Raw genomic sequence first — 17,167 nt, 5'->3', positions numbered from 1 at the left:
GGACCACAAAGGGGCCGGGGGAGGGGAGGGCAGCAGCCAATGGGCTCCTGGGAACGGACAGGGTTTGGGGACGCTTAGCAAGGCTGCCGCGGGCGTTTGTGCACGGGATCTGCTCACCGGAGTCCTCAAGATCATTTTTAATCCCTATTGACAATGAAGAGTTTATCCCCCAAATTTAATCCAACGCCCTCTCTAGCCCCCACGTCTGGCACAGAAGCGGCCGGTCCGCGAGCACTGGGAGGGCACCCGTCTGGGTGGAGGTGTCCTGTGCGTGTAGGACACTCACCGGATTCCCTGGACGTGGTGTAAAACCAGGCAGACGATCTGATCTCGCTACACTTTTTTATAGTGACGGCATGTAGAAATGATGAGAACTGGGGACGTACCGGGCTATATAAAATCTCTCCTAACACTGACGTCACCCGTTCCCTTTGTCCTCTGTGAAATATGGCTCCTAGAGAGTTTACCATTGCCTCTGTGGCTTGGGTTTATTTCCACGGACAGTACTGCTCTAGGCTAACTGTTCTCCATTGCTGCTCTCTCCCTCCTCCCCTGCCTCCTCCCCCTTCCTGACAGATATACCTCCGATTATCTGACCCTTTTAAAGAGCATGTCAATCTCTGTCAGTTTGCCAAAGGCATTCAAGGTACCTTCTGCACATAAAGCACTAGGCTGGCGTCTGTGGGGACCCCAAAATGAATGAGACTTGTGGGTAAGAGGCTAAGGCGTGCTGAAGGACCTGAATGGCTCCTTAAGAAGTGAGGCCGCTGGTTCAATTCCAGGTCAGGGCACATGCCCGGGGTTGCAGGCTCAACAATCCCCAGGAGGGGGCGTGCAGGGAACAGCCGATGGATGACTCTCTCTCATCATTGATATTTCTCTCTCTCTCTCCCCCCTCTCCCTCTCCCTTCCTCTCTGAAATCAATAAAAAGGAAAATAAAACTAAAGGGAAAAAAGAAGTGAGGTCAAGAGAGTTGGACAGATCGATGACTCTCTCATCATTGATATTTCTCTCTCTCTCCCTCTCCCTCTCCCTTTCTCTCTGAAATCAATAAAAAGGAAAATAAAACGAAAGGAAAAAAGAAGTGAGGTCAAGAGAGCTGGCCTCCGGGGACCCACCCACAGGGAGACTGTGAGCACTGCCCCCTGCCCTCCCGGGCTCAGCCACCACGCTGACGGGTCCCCTCCCGGGCTCGGCCACCACGCTGATGGGTCCCCTCCCGGGCTCGGCCACCATGCTGACGGGTCCCCTCCCAGGCTCGGCCACCACGCTGACGGGTCCCCTCCCGGGCTCGGCTACCATGCTGACAGGTCCATCAAGCAGTTCCATGCTTGCTTTCCCCTTCCACACCGAAGTGGCTTTCCTGCTTCGGCTTATCTTCCTGGAGACACTAACCCCGCCCCGTTGTCCCTCTGTATCACAGCTTCCTTTTTCCCTCCCTGGATACCGCAAGAGAAGAACCTGCGTGGGGGGAGAAGCGGCTACAGCTCCTGACCCCACGCCCGCCCTTCCTGGGCCCAGGGCTCCGGTTTGTCCAGTCGGGGCAGGTCCGCAGAGAGGGGGCGTGGGACATGCATCGCGTGGACTTGGAACCGTCATTTTCCTCCGAGTTAAGGGCATCGTGGTCAGCACCATGACTAGGACAGGGTTTCCACCTGGGAGCTATTCCGACCCTTTCGAGGGGCGGGGCATTTGGTGACATCTGGAGACGTTTTTCATCTTCAGAACCGGGGAGGCGACGCTACAGCATGAAGTGCGTAGAGAGGCCAAAGGGTGCTGCTAAACATCCTTCAACCCACGTGACAGCCCCCCAACCCCCCCCCCCCAAAAAAAAAGAGAATCCTCCAGCCACAATGCCCACTGTCCCGGGACTGCGAAACTTCAGGACACGGAGGAGACCAGCACCACCACCACCTAGCCAGAGCGCGCACTAATCTCTGGCATCAACGAGCACCCATCATTCCTCAACAACTTCTTCCAACAAACACCTCCCAACACCTTCCCGGGAGTGGGTCCAGGAAAAGCTGAGGGAGCAGGACAAGACGAACCACTGGGAGAAGAAACACAGCACCAACACGATTGCATCAATTAGCCCCGCTAATTACCGAGCGTCTAACGTAGCACCTGGAGCAACAGCTGGGGATGCACAAAACCGAGCAAACATCATCCCCCACTCCGGCGGGCTCTGGGCAGGCCGACCCGCTCCTCCGGCCTTCCTCTGGCAGGGACCTGGCGGAGCAAAGACGAAGCCGTAAATCATGGAGCCGAGTAGCCGACCCCTGGAGGTGGCCCGATGCCCTGGTCACCCCAGGCGCACCTGCACACCCCTTCCTCAAGGGCATCTATTCCCAGAAAAGACGGTTGCTCCAAGCAGCAACACCTCTTAGGCCGAGGTCCCGGCCTCCCAACCTGCTGCCTTTTGCGACTTACCCAGGCTCCTGCCTCCGAGAGCAGCCTTCACCCTACTGTCGGGAGATGTCCAAACAGGATGCCGCCGCCCCTGTCCCGGCCTCTGTGTTAACTGCCTCCCTGCTCTGTTCCTGGGCCTGGGTGTGTTCTTTCTGTTTCTTGATCTGGAAGCCGGCCATTAGTCCCCTGAGGCTCTCCCACCAAGACCCACAGCCCTGAGGCCACGGCTGTGGCCTCCCCCAGGGGAGTCAAGACTCGCTAGCAGCCCGCTGAGCTGGTGGGCTCACGAGGCCCCCCAGGGGCTCCGTGTCTCAGCGATGCGCTGGCCGGACACTGCTGTGCCATTCATCTCCCGGCGCCCCCGGCGGCTCCCGCCCCGTCCCCCGGGCCGTGCAACTGCATCACAGCCACGCGGCCGGCACGGAAAGAGCCCAGGGCTCTGCTGGGAGCCACGTCTAATCTTCCTTTAAAAGTTGCTGGGAAAGGGGTTCTACCGGATGGCACACTTCACTGGTTGGAATGGCGATCCCCGAGAGATAACGTCCACATCCTAATCTGTGGAATCCATGAGTGTGTCCTTATTTGGGCGAAAGGGTCTTTGTAGATGAAATGAAGTGAAAGATCTCAAGATGAAATTCACCCTGGATTACCCAGGAAGGTGCCAAATCTCATGGCCGGTGTCCTTACGAGACATAGAAGACATGGAGGACTGGATGAAAAAGGTGAAGGAAGTGAGAAGTACCGATAGGTAGTTACAAAACAGTGACAGGGATGTAAAGTATAGCATAGAAATGAACAGTCAACAACAGTGTAATAACGATGAATAGTGCCAGATGGATACTGGAAATTATCGGGGGGGGGGGGGGGCGGGGGGGGGAGAGAAAGGGAGACACTTTGTAAAGTGTATGATTGTCTAACCACTGTGCTGTACACCTGAAACCAATCCTATATAATAAAAGCCTAATATGCAAATCGACCAAACGGCAGAATGACCGGTGGAACAACGAGTCGCTATGATGCGCACTGACCACCAGGGGGAAGACGCTCAGCGCAGGAGCTGCCCCCAGCCCCCAGCCCCAGGCCAGCCAAGGCAGGTGCCAGCTGCCCCTCCCCCCCCATCACCCCATTAGTCACCCCACAGATTGGCCCTGATCACCGGTCAGGCCTAGGGACCCTACCCATGCATGAATTTCATGCACTGGGCCTCTACTACAAAATATTGAATATAAGCTGTCATTGAAAAATAAAATTTAAAAAAAATTTTTTTTAAATGGTCCTTAACCCCCACATAGTCCCCTGTAGCCTCTTGCCCTGTTTCCTTTCTCTCCGTATCACGGGCCATGCCCAGCATTAAGGACTTGTTTTCACACTCGGATAGTATCTGTCTCCCGCCTTTGAACAGACGTTGCCTAAGAGCAGGGCCTTGTTCTGCTTGTTTATGGCTAAAGCTGCAGCAAGCAGAGTGCCTAGCACAGAGCAGGTTCTGAAAAAGAATCGGTTGGCTGAATAAAGTCATCGTCCTTCTCTTCAAAAGCAAAAAAAAAAAAAACAACAACAACTCTATACTGTGCTCTATTTTCATTCTAGAGCGTTTTTGCAAGAGTCTTCCTGCCCTCTACCTTCGGGGCACCAAGGACTTTTACACGTCATACACTGGCTCGGTGGGTTAGAAGGACATCATAATTTGTCTTTTGGAAAAACTGGGAATTTTCTCTGAGGGGAAATTCCTGCGTTCCTGGTGGCTGAAACGCATTGCCTAAAATGCCCCTAAATTTTTAACAAGTGGCTGCTTTTTCACATCTCCCGAGTCCAGCACTTCCTCTAAGAAACACAAGTTGAGACGCAGAGTGCGCGCGGACTGGGGGGGTGGGCGCAGCTGGAGCCTCGGCAAGGAGAGGTCAGGGCGAGTAGCAGACCAGCGCCCCCTGGGCCGCCAGGGGCTCCAATCAGTGGCTGACACGCAGGCTGACGAGGTCCCTGCCCGCCTGAGGACACTCGGGACACTCACCTCACAAAGAGAAGGTCCAGCTGACCTTCCCTTCAGGAACTGTACATCCGAGGGCCCTCAAAGCAAAGGGGTGATGGATGGCCTTGGGTCAACAGGTCCATTCAGGTCTAGCAGAGCCCAGGTGAGTGCCCCGGGACCCTGCCCCCTGGACATGGGGCAGGCTCTGGGCTCTCCGCAGGTATTAGGGGACCCTCTCTCTTCGCTCCTAGTCCAGACGGCAGATCTGCTGGTCATGCCCCAGAGGTTTTTTAGAGCGGGGGGGGGGGGGGGGGGGGGAAGGGCGGGGAATATGTAAGCCGGAGTCCTTAGGGTTTGGATGCAGGGGACGTTCGTGGGAGGAAAACTTGGAGTAACAGGAGAACTAGAAACTCTGTCCTTTCAAAGAAAGCCAAAAATAGTATTTGTACTTCAGTCTGCATTCATTTGGAATGCTTCGAAAACTAATTGAGATAGTGGCTCTTGCCCGGCTGGCGTGGCTCAGTGGTTGAGCGTCGACCTATGAACCAGGAGGTCACGGCTTGATTCCTAATCAGGGCACATGCCCTGGTGGTGGGCTCAATCCCCAGGGTGGGGCGTGCAGGAGGCAGCGACCAACGATTCTCTCTCATCACTGATGTGTCCATCTCTCTCTCCCTCTCCCTGTCTCTCTGAAATCGATAAACGATATATAAATGATGGAGGCTCTGGTCCTAAGCTTTGCATCCGAGATCACCTGCCCACCTTTGTGCTACTCTGGTCCAAGAGCCATGCTCAGAAAGGAACTTGGCCCTTGAGGATAGAGGGGGACACAATGAGCCGCTCTCCTCAGGGGAAAGGCCACCTTCAGGGGAGGTCAGGGTCACGCCTCTGCTTCGCGCTGGAACAGTACTTCATACACCAGATCCGCCATCTCATCGTGTCTCCTTGGAAAACTCGACCAAGCACAGGAAGTGTCATCCCGAACGCTGCTCTCCAAGAAGTAGGGGGAGACTGTCTGCTTAACAAGAAGTCTCCTCCTTAAAATAGACATGGAGGTGGGCCAAAGTAGGCTCGCTGTGGTAACAGAAATAAGTGGTATAATCTACACTAATAAAAGAGGAAGATGCAAATTGACCGTACCTTCGCGACACCCACCAGCCAATCAGGAGTGAGCATGCAAATTAATCCAACCAAGATGGTGGGTTGATTTGCATATGCAGGCACCAAGCAGCTGGGCCTCTGGGCAGCGTGGGAAGGCGGAAAGGCGGCTCCAGCCAGAGCCAAGGTGGTGCCTGCCAGCAGCCAGGGGAAGGAAGGCCCATTCTTGCACGAATCTTCGTGCATTGGGCCTCTGGTAATGAATAAATAGTAATACAAGGATAAACTCTGTAGACCTACGTTTGCCCTCCCCTGCATACATATATACATATACTTTTTAATGCAAAGAACCCTCTTTAGAGCAGACCTTTGGCTAAGGTCCAAAATAACAACTGCTAGGATAAAATGAAATCTTTTTTTTTTTTTCTGGAAAGCAGGAGAGTGGTTAATTTCTCACAACAACAGCAAAACACATGATCATTTCAATGAAAACTTTAAAAAAAAAAAATGCCATGGGAGAAAGTGGGAAAGTCATAAAATTAAACCCAGGCGGGGGGCGGAGGGCGGTGAGGATGGCAACCTCAAAAAGATGGGTGAGAACTGACGCCTGAATGTGCCGAAAACAGGGGAAATGAAGAATCATGACGACCACTGGCCCACCCCGTTCGAAGAGGCCAAGAAAGACTCACTTACAAAGGAACCAGCACGCCCGGCCCTTGGTCACCTGGCTCCTTCGGGGTGGCCTGCGTCGCCAAGTCTGAGCCCTCGGCGTCCGCAGCCACGAAAAGAGGCTGACGAGCATCCACCGAGGAGCAGCGAGAACCAGAGCCAAGGCCAGGGCGGTGGGTTCGGAAGAATTTCTGGAATGGGCGTCCTGGGATGTCGGAAGCTCCGAGGATTGGCCCAGAGGAGGAGGTACTCCCAAACTACATTCCCTCCTGCCAGGGCAGCTCCAGGGGACCAGGGTTGAAAGCCATTCCTGTTGGCATGCGGGCGGCCGAGCATCCAGCCCTGCTTCCCGCGGGCCGGTCAGGCCCAAGGCACGCAGACCCCTCCTGAGGTTTCCCGCGCCACCTCCCGGGCGGCCTGGCAGGGCCACACGGCTCCCTGGGCTGCCTAACGAGTGGGCTGCAGGCCGCCATGCCTGCGATGCTGCGGCTCCAGCTCCCACACGGCCCGCGGCCCCCTCCTCGCAGGCGCCGCTGCTCTGCTGCCACCGCGCCACACACGTCCCCCCCTTCCTTCCTCGGCCCCCCCTCCGCCAAGTGTGGGTCCCCACACAGCAGCGCCACCCTCACACTGACACGTTCCCTAATCCGCTGGCAAAGGCAGAGCGAGTCCACAAAGCCCTGCTGTCACCACCTCGGAGCCAGGCTGCGTCTCGGCCCGTTGAGAGACTTGCGGAGCGAGCGGGTCTCCCGTCCTCATCCCATCCTCCCCGCCCCGCTCCATCCTTCTCCCCTCGCTCGGATCACCAAGTCCCCCCGTGGAAGGTGAGGTCTGAAGGGGTCATTCAGTCTATCCCCCTGCCTTGGAACGGGGCTGCCCTCAAAATCAAAGTGAAGAAGTCGCGTTAATGCGCGTGGGCTGGGAGGGCGGTCCGGCTCACACCCGTGCAATGGACAGGTCACATGAAACACACAACCACACACCACCTGGAACTGTCTCCATGCCAACGAGGGGCACCCCCCCCCCTGGGCCACACAGACACCCTGTCCCCCACCCGAGCCAGGGTGATGCCCCGTTCAAACCAGCTGACGAGTGGATTTCCGTCTGAAAGAGCAGGGACCGGGGAGGCGCGCCCTCTCTCTGTGTCCCAGAGTTGACGCGCAGCTTCGGCGAGCGAGCGGGTTTTTTTTTTTTTTTAATATAATAAAAGAAGTTATATGACTTTAATTAAATGCACTTATTAAAAGGGCGAAATACTTGGAGAGGCTGTGTTTGGTGCTGCAGGCACATTTTCCAGCGCGCTGTGGAGCGTCTGCATCCGTCCGCTCGGGGCGGTTTTAATGCACAAATAAATCCGCACCTGACGTGCTGACAGATGATTATGCAGCGTGGCCGCCAACGAAAGTAAACACAGGGGCAAGTTTTAACCTCTCGCAGTCCCCGAGCGAGCAAGCATTCCCCGCGGGGGCCCGCTCAGGTGCCCGGGCTGCTGGCAAGGAAGGCTCTCCTTCGGTGCGCACCTCCTCACCCTGGAGCCGGCCGTCCCTGGAAACAGGCGGCCTCCTCCCATCGGGCCGTCTGGAGTGTGGCCTCAGCGAAGGGGACAGGAGACAACCGAGGAAGGGGACGGGACGGAGAGGGAGACCAGCCCCAGGTGGTGCTCCCCACGCACCCTGCCTCCCTTCCATCCTGTTTATACTCGCGGCCCTAAGAACCGCAGGCTCCGGCACAGCGGGCACCTCAGAAGCCGGCCAGGGCGCACCAGGGTCTTCCAGCCGGAGGAGCTGGCTCTGCCCATGGACAGCCCGGCCAGGGGTTCCTCCCGCTTGGCCTGCAGGGCAAGAGGCAGGACAGCTCCTAGAGAGCTCAGGGGGAAGGGGGTGGACGGGGCTCCATACTGTGGACCTTAAAGGAGGAGCGTGCACATCAGCGTGTGGCAAGGCATCTGTTGGAACCGCTTGTCTCCTGTGGCTTTGGTTACCGTGACGGGGGGATGAGGAGGGGGGTGCAAAGTGACACTCCAAAACCAGAGGTCTGGGCTGCCCTGGCCTGGCTCATGCAGGTGGCTCAGGCTCATTTCCCCTGTACCCCCTCTTTAAGTTGCGTGGCTACAACCAGACTTCTGAAGACCAAGGCTTTTTTTCATCTGTATAATCCAGGCGTCCTCAAACTGCGGCCCGCTGAGGACATTTATCCGGCCCGCCGGGTGCCGCTGCCTGTCCTGCTTAGCAGCCGACTCATCCTGGGCCCGCAGTGCGCATAGGAATTTGTTCATAGTTTTTTTTTAAACTATAGTCCAGCCCTCCAACGGTCTGAGGGACAGTGAACTGGCCCCCTGTTTAAAAAGCTTGAGGACCCCTGGACTATAATCTATCTTTGCCTGGGGTGGGCTAGGCCGGGGAAGGACAGTCCTACAATGGAGGGGTGTTCTCCCACAAACCCAAACCTCTCACCCTATTACCCAGTGGCTGAGAGCAGAGGATATGTTCTGCGTCTGTAACAACACAGTTCTTGCTAGTATAACTTACTGGCTATTTGCTACAAACTATACGCTAAGTGCTTTAATATATTATCTCATTTCATCTCCAGACTCTTTTTTAAAATTGATTTTTAAAGAGGGGGGGGGGAGGAAGGAAGGGAGGGAGGAGACAGGAAAAGAGAGAGAGGAAATATATATCGATTTGTTATTCCACTTATTTATGCATTCGCTGGTTCATTCTTATATGTGCCCCAACCGGGGATCGAACCTGCAACCTAGGTCTATTGGAAGGATGCTTTCATCAACTGAGCTACCCAGCCAGGGCTCTCTCCAGACTCTGAACCCACTGATTATTACCACTAACGTGAACAGCCATCCATGCTCGTCCACTGTATGCTCCTCCATTTACCACTGAGGAAACGGACGCTTAGAGAGAGCAGGTTATTGGACCCAAGGAATCTGTAACATACGCTGGCTCTCCCAGGGACAGCCGGCCAGGTGTACTTTGCCTAAGTACAAAGAAGCAACCCCATCGACCTTTAACAAAACCGAGCGCATATATTTCAAATACAGGGAAGATCAATGATGGCCACTGAATAAATATTCTTTTTCTTTTTCCCCCTCAATGCATAAGGTCAGGAGACAAACATATTTTTAAATCAACAAGAAAATGTGGGCCCAATGAGATGTGATCACATAAACACGGACCATTTGATTTTGCTTTTTCAGCACACCTGTCCCCTGGTCCTAGGAAGGACCCGCGAGTTCGGGTCCACACACTCTCAGCTTCTCCCGCCAACAGCCAAGGAGCCCGCTGGCCGCTCCCAGGCAGACCATCCGTCCAGCATGCACACACCCGTCAGTCTCCTGAGCGTGGGGTGCACGCCACTCCATGAAGCAACGCCCGACGCCTGTCAATGCCACAGCCTCCCTTGCAGTTAGAACAAGAGCAACGGTCTGAGGGTCCCCATCGCCCGTCACACCTGTGCCTGACTGCGAGCCGGAAGCAGTAACACAAAGTCGCAAAGGTCCTAAGACCGTGGTCGGCAAACTGCGGCTCGCGAGCCACATGCGGCTCTTTGGCCCCTGGAGTGTGGCTCTTCTACACAAAATACCACGGCCTGGGCGAGTCTATGTTGAAGAAGTGGCGTTAGAAGAAGTTTACGTTTAAAAAATGTGGCTCTCAAAAGAAATCTCAATCGTTGTCCTGTTGATATTGGGCTCTGTGGACAAATGCGTTTGCCGACCTCTGTCCTAAGAGATCCGCTCCGGGGAGCGGGGGGTGGGGGGAGGCCTGATGCTCCGCTCGGAGGGGCGGGGTTCACGCACCCTGCGTCAGTGGCGTAGCGGTGATGGACGCGCCCAGCGTCTGGTGTCGAACTCAGACCAGCTCTGCAGAATCTACAGGGACGTGTTCCTGGCCACAGAGTCTCCAGACCTGGCTTCCCCACCCTCACGCAGATGCTGACCTAATGCAATCTGTTTTCAATCAGCCCCTTTTCAGCTTTCAATGATCCAGGGCTGATTTCTGTTGCTTGCAGAAATAACTCTGAGGGATCGAGGATTCCGTACAAAACCCCCGGCTATGGTTCTCGGAAGGGATATCCTGTGTCTCCTGGGCTGTGTTTTTTGTGGTGTGTTTTTTTTTTGGGGGGGGGGGTTGCTTTTATTAATTTTAACTTTTTCTTGCAATACGATATGGAACAGGAAAACGCACCTCTCCCGAGAGTACAGCTCATGCATTTTCTCAGAGTAAACACATCTATGTAGTCAGTATTCTCATCAAGAAATAGGACCATTACCACCACTCCCAGAAGCCTTTGCTGCCATCACCTTCAACCAAGGACAGCCACTGTCCTAACCTTTGACACCGGAGATGAGCTTTGCCTGCTTTGAGCTTTGTGTGTAGTAATACCTGGTCTAGGTATTATCTTTATTTATATTTCATTCAACGTTTTACTGGCAAGATTCAGCTACACTGCTGTATAGAGCTGTAGCTCATTCATTTTTCACCGCTGCATAGTCTTCCATTGGATACACCACAGTGTATTTAAGCATTCTACGGTGGACAGGCATTTGGGTGCTCCCTCATGTGGGGCTATTTCAAAAAGGGTTGCTACCTATAAACGTTCTCGGACAGACCTTTTGGTGAGATGGGAACACGTTTCTGTTGGGTATACAGTGACGTCCATGAAACACATAGATGTTCAACTTGAGTAGATGCCGCCAGTTTTCCAAAGCGGACAACATATCCGCGAGAATGGCTGGGAATTGAACTCCCAGACAATGGTTGCCCCAAAGAGATAAGCTGCTGGAGAAGTCTGAGAAGAGTAAGGAGACGGTGGATGGGGGCGTTTCCCCCTTCGGAAATGATTCCGCAGCAGATGGGAGTATGAAGCCCTGGTATTTGCCTCCCTGCTTGACCCGGGTTAAATGATTGCTGACAGGCCATCGGGAAGGTCAAGGGCACAGCTGGAACCAGCCTTTTGAACTCCCGGCCTCTTGACCCTGCTGCAGAGACTCGGATTCCTGGAAACCAGCGGCCGCGTCTCCGTCCCTGACGCGGGATCATCTGAGGGGAGGCGTCTTGCATTTGGGTTGGGATCCCGAGCCTGAACGCCCGCGGGGCCAACAGTAACTAAAATCAGGCCCAGCGGGCCAGGCGTGGTGGGGGGATCAGGGCAGGAGCGGTGGGGATCCGACTAAATTGAGAGCGAATGTCCAGTCTCAGAAGGACATTTATTACTCGGCGTGTTGATTTTCGCCATATGGGAATGAGGAGCCCACGGCTGCCAGATTTTCTGACTTTTCAAGGAAAGCTGGGAAACGGGATTTTTTTTTATGAGAGATTGCAATTTGTAATGTTGGCGAGTAACTTGAAGAAAAACAGTGAAGGGTCAGATCCCCTCCCCGGGGACCACCGGGTGACGGTCTCTGGTTTCCACGGACCCGGCACGTCCCGCGCACAGTAGGAGCTTTCAGTGGCGGCACAGGGCAGACCTGGATGAGACCAGGAACTCCGGGGAGCTTGGGCCCGCGCCCAATGCCTCCTCTGCGGGCTCCATCCTCCTGCACGGTCCTTCTGGCTACCCTAAGTCAACAACTGAACCTGAAGCCCTCCCATCACGCACACCTCGCCAAGGGGCCTCACACCGGGAGGAGAGCTGCCCTTCTGTCTTCTCCTTCCCACCTGGCTACACCTGGGGAAGGAGGCAGGACTTCTTGAAAAATAGTTGATCCAGGAAAGAAGTCAGTCCCACTCCCACCCATCGGATGTGCTCCTATGGGCCCCGTCTCCAAGCACCCATTTTCGTTGTCCAACCGAGCCACGGCGTTTATGAAAGCTCCATCTTCTTTTCTATTTCTCCCACAAACATTAGGCATTGCTGCCGTCTCCCTGCCTCTGCCCTCATTCTCTCTACCCAACTGCCCCACGCAGAAAACACCTCTCTCTCTCTCTCTCTCTCTCTCTCTCTCTCACACACACACACACACACACACACACACTCACCAAGTCCAAGAGTGAATCTAGCAACAAGCAGGAATGGGACCACGTTTGCATTACTTGGTCCCAGCCTCACCACCCCCTTTCTAGCTGCTAGCTCGGCCGGGCACCTGGTGGACACTCTGTCAGTGCCTGTCAGCTGTCCCGTGGTCCCCAAGACAAATTTGCCAAGTCCCGCGTGAGCCCTTGGAAAAGAAACCGCGTGCGCTGACAAGGCCGTGCCACCTGGCCACACCCCGCAGGCAGGTGGAGACCGGTGTCCCCAGACAAGGAAACGGGGGCACAGAGAGATGCTGAGCCACCTGGGCAAAGGGCATCGGAGGGACGAGAGGAAAAAACAGCCTGTTCCGGATCACAAGCCCCCAAAACCTCCGTGGGCCGACTTCCCGGGTGGCTACGTGGCCTCTGGCGGCCTGATCATCATTTCATACATGACTAACCCGAGGAAGTGCTCGATAAACATGAGCCACGGACCAGACACTAGGTCAGCCGTGGGCAAACTACGGCCCCCGGGCCGGATCCGGCCCGTTCGGCTGTTCTATCCGGCCCGCGGGGCCGAAAGAGCGGAGGGTTCTCTTGCTCTCCCCTCCGCTCCTTCGCCAGCAGCAGTGTTAACATGGCAACGTCGGGAAACACGGCCGCAGCTCCTTCTTCTGAGTGGGCGGATTTATATCCGCCCATTCAGTAGAAGGAACAACCTCTCCGTCTTCCAGAGGCTCCTTGTAATGCCCGCGGACACGTCCCCCGACATCACCCTGGGAATGCGGAGACACATTATCGTGGTGATGTAGGGAGACACGCCCCTGGAGAGCACAGTATCAGAGCATTAGCTAAAAAGGAGACCAACAACACTGTTCCCACTGAAGTTGATGTTTTAAAGACCAAAAACCTTTCAACCCAGTCTACATTGCCATCTACATCTACGTCCCGGGCATAATTTGGAAGTTGCACTAAAGAAAATGTTTAATTTACTGTTTACACATTTTGTTCTTTTCTATTTGTTTTAGTTTTAAATTATTTTATTATATTTAAGTTTAATTTGAAAGGCTTTTGTACCTTTCCTTTGTTAGGCAATTTTATTTTGCCTTTGCCATCTTCAATATAAGGTATGTTATTGTGCTATGATTCCTCCATTTTTTGAAGTTTCAAGTTATAATAATTAGTGTTTACATTCTTCTTGTTAAAATGTTTGAAATGAATAAAACTATTGAAATAAAAAAAAAACCCGTACCCTTTTATGTAATGATGTTTACTTTGAATTTATATTAGTTCACACAAACACTCCATCCATGCTTTTGTTACGGCCCTCCGGTCCAGTTTAAGAACCCATTGTGGCCCTCGAGTCAAACAGTTTGCCCACCCCTGCACTAGGTCCTGAGCTAGTGTGGTTCTCCCAACAGCCCTAGAGGGCTCGAAGGAAGAGTCCTGGCAGGACTAATAGCTCGGCCCAGGAAATGCTCCCGTTAGTCTGTGAGCTCTGCCTCCCCTCCTGTTCCGTCACGCAGCTCCGTCCAGGGACGCCACGCACGCCATGCAGACCGCTTCTTGGGGGGACGGCGGCTGCGGCCATGTGGGCAACATCTTACAGTCACTTCCGCTTGGAGCGAGCAGATCTCCATCTAGAACAAGAAGGGCGTCTCTCCAACAGAGAAAAGCCATTGAAGAGGCATTCCCTACGGGAAATCTCTGCACGTCTTGCTACGAGGATGCCTTATTTCATTCATTTTATTAAAGATGGCGGCATCACCTCCAAGGCTGCGATTTCACAGAACAGAGAAGCAATGAACAGACGAGAGCGGGCCAGGAGGCGCACTAAAGCGTTACCCAGGATCAGACCAGTCCGAGGATCTGAGCACCACGGGGGATGACCTGTGACCCCCAGGTTCCCAGGGGAAGGGGAGGAAGGAGAGGACCTGAGTGGAATTTGGGAAACATTGGTTGGGTTAGAGCGAATTGCACACTTCCCCCTGCAGAGCTCCTGGGAGACACCCCCCCCCAGCAGCAAACACAAGCCTGTCGACCCCCCAGGAGGGGTGCCTTCTGGAACGTTCTCCAAACGGAGCACAGACTCCTGAGCCCAAGAGCAACTGAAGGCATAAGGGTGTCAGGAGATGCTCTTTGGGAACCACGGGTCCAGAGCAGCATTTCTCAAACTGGAATGTACCCACAGACACCCCCCACCCCGGGCACTAGTTCCAATGCAGGACCTGACTGGCTAGGTCTGGGCGGGGCCCGGGACTCTGCATGGCTAGCCAGCTCTGAGCGATGCTGGGGCTGCCTGGGCCGCGGCCTGGCGGGGACCTGGAGCACAGCGCTGGCCGGCGCGGCTCGGTTCCGCCTCCCCAGACAAGCCTGCGTCCAGCTCATCATCCCCAAGGGGACGGCCCGTATGCAGATTTCCAGGGGCTCCGGCCACGGCTGACCTCCCCAGGCCTGGATCCGGTCCACACACTGCAAGTTTCATCCCAGGCCCTCGGGGAACCCAGACCCGTCCAGAGCAGCATCGACCCCAGGCCTGCAGCCCAGCCCTCTCCCGCCCTGTCCTCAGAAAGCCCTCACTCCGAAGGTGAAGTCCACCGCGCCGGCAGCCTCGCGCCCCGGCTGCCAAGGGTGCCCGGGATCCTCGCTCGCAGGGCAAGGACGGGAGCCGAGGTGAAAGGAGGCTACGCGGGAGAGCGAGGCGGCCCCGTGAGGTCTTGTGACGGACGGGGCCTCCTGGTGCCGCCGCGGTGGCCGTGCCAAGGCGCAGTGCTGAAATACTTGGCCGGCCTCCGGAGCAAACACCCAATCTAAACAGGCCCCGGTGTGTCTCCGAACAGACTGTGTAAATAAGGGGGGAGGAAAAAAACCCCAACTGGCCACAGATCCCGCTTTCAAACACGTCGAAACAAAATAATCCCTCTCTCTCCCTCCCTCCTGCTCTCTCTCCTTTTTTTTTTTTTTTTTTAATTTCCACTGGTGCCCAGGCCTCGGCGGAACCCAGCTGGCGGCTTGTTAGAGCCCGCAGCCTACCTGTCCTGCATAGGAATGAAGCCGGGAGGGGTGACATGATACCCGCTCCGCAGGCCTGGACGGCAGCTCCACATCCAGGAAGCAGTCAAAGCTGTTCTTAGAGCCATGCTGAGGAGGAATCGAGGAGGATAGAGGGGAAAGGATGGGGCAGGGGAGCAAGCTGCATGGGGTGCTGTCCAGTGCACCTGGCTGTTCCCAGGCGGCCCCATCCCCAAGCCCTGAAAACATCACACCCGCTTCCGAACAGCAAACCCTACAACGGGACACAGACTCCACGGAACAAAGCACATCGGCAGGAGCGCACCCCGGGCCACCTCTTCCCCAGGTGTCTCTGAATCGCATGTGTGTGTACAGGCGAGGGGGCAACCTGCTTGTGGTTGGTTGCTGGTTTTGGATTCAGCTTTGCACTGTCTAAGGGCGGGTGGGGGGCGGGGGGAGGAGGGGAGGTGCATGAATCATTTGCAGACCAGAACCCATCTCTCCCCCACCGTCTCTGCAAGTTGAAACAATGGAGTTGCCTTTCCTGGTTCTTGCCAATGTCTCTTACTCAATCTTGGAACCAAAGGGCGGTGGGGAAGGAGGCGGGAGGGGACTCCAGACAGTGCCCGGCCGGTGACATCAGTCCCAGCTGTGAGAACTGCGCTGTGGATATCCGACCGGGAGGGAAGTGGGGCCTGGTGGGGCGCGAGGTGAGTGAGGAAACAGTGAGGTGGCAACTTGACCCATGGAGCCCTGGGAGGCGACCTTGGAGGGAGGACGGGCCAACGGCAGGTGACCTTGCCGGTTCACATCCCCTCACCATCTCCCTCCTCGCTGGTATTCTTTGAAATAGGATTGGGGCCCAGACGGTGTGGCTCAGTGGTCGAGCATCAATCCATGAACCAGGAGGTCATGGTTCAATTCCCAGTCAGGGCACATGCCCGGGTCGTGGGCTCGATCCCTCCCCAGTGGGAGGCGGGCAGGAGGCAGCCAATCAATGATTCTCTCTCATCACTGAAGTTTCTAACTCTCTCCTTCTCCCTTCCTTTCTCGGAAATCAATAAAAACATATTTAAAATAAAAAAGAAAAGAAATAGGGTTGTGACTGGATCCTTTAGCCGGGCCAGTTCCCTGCAGGCATTTCTCGGTGATTATTTACAATCCTCATTACTAAGAAGAGACCAGACTCAGCAGGGTGAGCCCCAATCGCCCGTGGCTCGGCAGGACGAGGTCTGGGTCCCAGGTCCAAGAATATCATCAAACCCTTATGAAGCATCTGTTGCAACGTGATTTAAAAACGCTGGTCTGGTCTGAACAGAGCCCGTCCAAGGTTATCCAGGGCTGTGGGCAGAGCCAACGCCACACCCAGTGTCGGGTTTATGCTTCCTTTCCAAATTAAAAATAAAAAAATCCCTTACATGTTAATGTCCGTTTAACATGGAGTGTCCATTTGGTATTAGAGTGGTCCCAGGGGAGAGTCCAAAAAATCAGACCAAGCATCACGCCAGGGACCCTCTCAGCAGGGGTTCTCATCCCCACAGCCAGCTCCCCCATTTCCCCCGTTGCACAGATGAGCACATGGAGGCTTCCAGCATAAGCCACAGACAAGGTCAGGCAAGGTCAGGCAAGGTCAGGTTGATGGTGCACTCCCCCTCCCCCCAGCCCCCTGCAGCTCTCACAGCACCTACCACTTTGTGCTTGGAAGTCAGCTACTTTTTTAATAGTTTATTGATTTTTAGAGAGAGGGAGAGGGAGGGAGAGAGAAACATCGATGTAAGAGTGAAACATCGACAGGCTGCCTCCTGCACACCCCTGACCAAGGACCATGCCCACAACTCCGCATGTGCCCTGACCAGATATTGAACCAGAAACCTTTCTGGGCATTGGATGATGCTCAACCAACTGAGCCACGCCGGCCAGGGCTCTGGCGATTTCGTATAGAACTAAACAGATACCCACTCCGCAACCCAGCCATCCCACCCCTAGTCACTTCCCCAAGAAAATGACAACGGGCGACCACAGGAAGTTTGGGTCAAGAATGTTTTATTC

At 54.9% G+C, this 17,167-nt stretch overlaps 1 protein-coding gene across 3 annotated transcripts in view; it reads right to left on the bottom strand.

Moving 5' to 3' along the window:
• The window catches only part of SLC39A11 (solute carrier family 39 member 11), a 463,057-nt gene that overhangs the window by 134,960 nt on the left and 310,930 nt on the right, over positions 1-17,167 (bottom strand). The window lies entirely within an intron of this gene.

The sequence above is a fragment of the Plecotus auritus genome (assembly GCF_963455305.1).
Source record: "Plecotus auritus genome assembly, chromosome: 7".
Taxonomy (NCBI): domain Eukaryota; kingdom Metazoa; phylum Chordata; class Mammalia; order Chiroptera; family Vespertilionidae; genus Plecotus; species Plecotus auritus.
The sequence above is the reverse complement of the archived record's forward strand: the minus strand, read 5'-3'. Positions and strand labels throughout refer to the sequence as shown.